Raw genomic sequence first — 5,442 nt, 5'->3', positions numbered from 1 at the left:
CGTCCGAAAATTTTAAAATTATATAGGATTGTCCCCTCAATTATTTTGCCTAAATATTTATACAATACATAAATTGAGTCTCATGACTTTCCGCCCCTCAGAACTTTTGATCAAGCTCCGCCACTGCTGGCAGACATGGCATGAATTACTTAAACATAAGTACCAACCCATAATACCCACTATACGGTTAGAATCAGGATCGATACACGGTGTAAGTTCTTTTTTCAAATATTGCGAGGATCTGTAGACCTACATTAACCATGATCACACCATGAAAACTTACATGAAATGTAACAATATGCCCCATAAGATGTTTTAAAGCAATGGTGATTATACAATATGGCCAAAAACCAACTTTCATGTCTGATTTTTTTCTAAACCCATTTGGCTGCAGAAGCCAACTTCAAATAAAAAAACTTGGTTTTCTTAACTCTAAATTGTATCACCATCTTCATACACCGAAATTAAAAAAGAAAGATAATTTAAAGTCTTAATCTTATAGACTTCTTTCAATGATCTATTATGTATATTAAAACAATACATTTTGGTGCCACTTGGCATAATTTTAATCCACTAATTGCCACCTGGCAATTTAATACTCCTCTCAATATTCGTTTGAGCGGCAATCCTATTCAATCAATCCTTAAAACCCTATTTTCACACACAAGCGTTTCTCCTTCTTTTCCTTCAATCCTCCTATTTTCCTTCAGTCACGCGGCTTCTCAAACACGCTCTCATACTATGTCATCTCTCTTCAATCAATCCTTAAAACCCTAATTTCAATTTCATACATCTCTCTGCATGTCCATCGCTGTATCTTTCATAAACCCTAAATCAAGGTATGTTTTCTTCTTAATCTTTGTTGATGTAAATGAATATGTTTTCTTCTTATTCTTTGATGCTGGTGGTCTAGGGTTTCTCTGTGACCCTAACGGCTGCGGGTGTAGGTTCCGCTGGTGATGTGATTGTTGTACTTCTTTATCCATTTACATTTTAGGGTTCTTGGTTTTCAATTTAGGGCTCATGTGAGTTGTTGATTATCTAAATTCCGGTTTGAATCGGTCCTCTTTTTTTATTAGATTGGTTATCTTAATCGACTTCTTTATGTTACCCACGATTCTGTTCATCAGTTCCATCTTCGATTTTTTTTTGTTTTCTTTGTGGGCTTAATTTGTTGAACCGTTGATGTTTTTGGATTTGTTAAATAGTAGGTTTCTTTAATGAACAATCAGATTTGATTTCTACCCTTATGCATTTATCAATTATATAGGTTTAATTAGTCTTTTGACTATTTGAGTTCTTGAGTATGTCGCATTGGTCGTCCATTAGGCTTTATATGATGACATATGTAAATCTAATTATGAAAGGTGTTTATGTGATATAATTGAGCAATAATTTAGGTAGGACATTTGAGTGGTGAACCCTAAGATTATGTTTTACGGCTCTATATTTATGGCATTGGATTGCAGTTTGAATAAGTTCAAATTCTTAACTTAATAAACTATGATACTTATCTCAACCACCATTCATGGTGAAAACAAGCTGTAATTAGTTGCTTGTGATATGATATGTACGGTTTTCTAAAGTTTATTTATATTGTTAAGTTTTTCATAGAGGCGCCAAGTCAAGGCTGCTCATATCTAGGAAAAGTATTATGACATATTCCCAGGATTTAATGTTTCATTTATAGGCTAAACTGGATTACTTGTAAGCAAGGGTTGATGTTTATATTTGATTTTATACAGGTGATTGTGAGAAGGCGGCTGAAAGAAGTGACATACCCAACCTAGACAAGATGTTAGTTGAATTATGTTCTTTTTATTGTGTTTGCATCTACATAAACGTGTTGCAACTTCTTGTGTTTTTATTGCAGCCAATTAGATGTCTACCTATATTCTCCACTTGATGACTTTATATAGTTACTTAGGATCAGGGATTTTTAGTTCTTACAAAAGCAATTGTTGCCTGTATGGAAGAAATAGAGCTTCACATGGGTAAACTCACACCAAAGGAGCCACTCAGAGTGGTCAGTCTCATTTTGAACGTATGATAGCTAACATTACCTTTTTTTATGGGATGATTGCTCATCATCATTTCACAGTTTCACCAATAATAGTAAGTTACATAGAATTTTTTATAAATAGGAATATGCATTGTTTTTTACCGGTTACAACAATCATGATGTAAGATGTGTCGTGTTTTATTGGTAATTAAAATGAAAGCGTGTTTCTATTTTTTCTAGGAGTATGAATTTTTTCGAGAGTTTTTAAAGTAAATTTTCGGTCTGAACCCATTTTGACCGAAACCTAACTAAACATGTTTTTAAGCAGCTCAAGCCGGTGAGTTGTAGGTGTCTACTACAGTGAGGAGTTGAGGTTTTCAATGGACCTTGGTTAGACTATGCTCCCACTCTCTATGAGAGGGTGGAAAGCCCATTCAAGAAGTTTGTTAGCTCTCTATATTCAAGCAGGTTAGAGATAAGAAAGATGGGAACGAAGCTTTATTTTATGTGTACAAGATACGGATGAATTCTCTATTTCAAGGGCGAAGAGGTAACTTTTATTATATAAAAATAATAAATTATGCTATTTAAGTGATTTTTTGTGTTTTAAACTTGCCTTAGATTGCTCTTTGGCAAGTTTGTATTTAATTCATTACAATGGTACACATGGTTGTGGGTTAAATTGGGTTAGGTTAAAAGAAATAAGCTGCAAAGGGAATCAACCCTAAATTTCTTTTATTCAAAAATTTATATTGATATTGTAATCATAATCTTTACATTATAAAAAGTCTTTTTGCAAGCTAACCAACCCATTGCGTGTTACTTAACTTGCTCCTCATTATATTTCTTTAATTCTTGGTTGCATATTTCTTAGTTTGCTTCAAGTATAGACTTCTTCTTCTTTAGGACATAGCATGACACTACATTCTTTATCTACATTAATGCCATGCTTGTGTTTGGTCATCAGCCTTAACATAGTCGGGTCCAACTTTTAACCATGTGCAAACCTATATGTGAAGCCCTAGCTAACACATATCCTTAATAATTTTTAGCTACAGGTATGTTTGTTTTGGAAGTTTCATTATCTAGCAGTTAGATATATGCTTATGTGTTTGGATTATTTGCTTATGTATTTGGATTATTGGCCACCTCTACATTTATTATGGTGCCTTATATATTTATTGAAAATGAACCACCCATTAGGAATAAAAGAGTAATAGATTTAAATACTTTTTAACGAAGTTACAATAATATATATTTTTAATTCATTCTTTTTAGTTACAACTGTATTTCATTCTTTTTAGTTACAACCGTGCTAAGTATTTTAATATTTTGAATTATAATAATACCTTTATGTCGATTGTTATCCTGAATGTGCGTATTTTTTTCTGGACCTAACTGAATGTAGCAAATAAAAATTTGGGAACGGGTCAGATTGGATAGTCTAGGGGTGTGCATGAGTCTATTTTAGGCTCAACTCGAACCAAAACCGAAATTTTGGTTTTACGGTTTAGTAAGCGATTGGTTTCAGGTTTTGATTTCACATATGAGCTTGGTTTGTTTTTGGGTTATTTTTCGGTTTTACATTTGGGCTTGAAAGTTTTTAGCTTATAGACTACTAGATGTTCTGGCTACCAAAGACAATGGTTTAGTACCCTTTCATCAGTTTCAGATAGAACTACACGTTGACTATAACAAGCCATGTGTTGGTTGTGTTGCTTTCGTCCAATTGCCTGACTAAGGTCTGCTCTTAGTGTGTCTTATTTTAATGTGTTTGGTCTGCTCTAACTTTTATCTAATAGTACAAAGTACTAGGTTTTACAAAGAATAGTGGTGTTAAAGTTGTATATAAATCCATACGTAGATTTAATTTAGGTGTAGGTGTAGGCAGTAACGAATTTGACGGCAAACATTCACTTCAAATCTTCAATCATTGATCTTTAACTTTTGCAGGTGTAGGTCATGTAACCATGTTTTGACTACTGCGGATATTGAGGATTGGATGTATAACCAGTTGGATGTTACCAGTAGTCTTTTATATATTCTACTCTATATAAGGTATACTATTGAAGTTATATATAATATGTTTGTATGAATTGTTTTAGAAGGTTAACAAATTTTGAATAATTCTTGGCCAATTACATTTTAGACAGGTTATACCTTTTTAACCTACCAGAGATATATCTTTACCCAACTTTACTCATCTATTCATCAACTATTTATAATCATACTGAATATCAACCTGACAGCTTATTCATTAAAGTCTTAGGCTATCAACAACTAATTAATATACATGTTTTAGATAGTGTATGGATACGAGGTTCAATAATGGACTAATAACTGGGATAGCATTGACAATATTTATAACTAATATTGGTGTGTAGTTTTAATAAGATTGATTTTATTCATTAAAGTCATATACTTATTTAATTAACATGTTTTGTAAATGAGTATAGAAAATCATTTGAATGCTCGATAGCATGGTTAATGTTTTAAAAGCTTATAGAAAAAGTAATTTGACAGTCCATGGTTAAGGTTTCTAATATGGATTTCAAATATGATATGTCATTTTATTATAATGATAATTATTTATAATATTATTTATCATTTATCTCTTTTAAAGGCATTGAATGAAACTGGACTTAACGCGTTGTTGGTCTAAATGAAGTTGGGCTCAAGTGTATTTGGGCTGAGTGAAGTTGCACATAAGGTTTTTTTTTTTTTTTTTTTTACTTTTTAAGTTTATTACTATAACTTTTATCTTTTGTTTTAAGTTTACTTTTTTATATAAGGCATTTCAGTATAAATATAAGTTTTAGTGTTTTTTGTTTTTACATTATGAAAACATATAGATACAATGTGGCTTTGAAAACTGTTTATGTAAGGCTATTTATGCTTTAAAGGCATTAAACATTCTTAAGAAGATGATTTTTTTTACTTATAAATTGTTACATTTTACATTTTATTTTTCACATATAGGATATATACACTCACATAGTATAAAACCTTTTAGGCATACCCAATAAAGATTTGAAACATCCATAAATTATAAAGCAATTGCCCAATCAAACAGATGTAAAGTAACTACCACATAGTTTAGATTTAGATGTTTATGACAATTGTGTTGTTTTCTTTGTTTTGTGTTATTGTAGGATAAAGCTAACCAAGTACTATTATATTAACACGAGGTCGAGAAGGTGCCACTCATCGATATAGTCAGCATGGAACTTTAGAGCATATTACTTCAAAATATGGTTTTGAAACTTTAGAGTAGATTACTTCAAAAAAATTAAATGTTTGTCGTTACGAGAACATCACCATGATATATATTTAATCACGTAAATACTATTTTCATACATTTATGTTATTTAACTGTATATTGTTTGTCGTTACTTGAACAACACCATGATATAGTTTTGACATCTATTTTTTTTTCTTGA

General features: G+C 31.4%; 1 long non-coding RNA gene across 6 annotated transcripts; it reads left to right on the top strand.

The window, feature by feature from the left end:
• The first annotated feature begins 617 nt into the window (after positions 1–617).
• LOC110894920 lies at positions 618–5,442 on the top strand. 6 transcript variants are annotated; one of them, XR_002566791.2, is made up of 6 exons: positions 618–839; positions 1,746–2,115; positions 2,331–2,552; positions 3,956–4,060; positions 4,626–4,712; positions 5,155–5,442. It is a non-coding gene; the product is annotated as an uncharacterized LOC110894920 (long non-coding RNA). The 6 variants fall into 6 exon arrangements; XR_004874107.1 differs by lacking the exon at positions 4,626–4,712 and having other exon boundaries at positions 620–839; positions 2,328–2,552; XR_002566790.2 differs by lacking the exon at positions 4,626–4,712 and having other exon boundaries at positions 621–839.

The sequence above is a fragment of the Helianthus annuus genome, chromosome 12 (genome assembly GCF_002127325.2).
Source record: "Helianthus annuus cultivar XRQ/B chromosome 12, HanXRQr2.0-SUNRISE, whole genome shotgun sequence".
NCBI classification, from domain to species: domain Eukaryota; kingdom Viridiplantae; phylum Streptophyta; class Magnoliopsida; order Asterales; family Asteraceae; genus Helianthus; species Helianthus annuus.
Note: the sequence above shows the minus strand (reverse complement) of the source record. Positions and strands in the feature narration are given on the sequence as shown.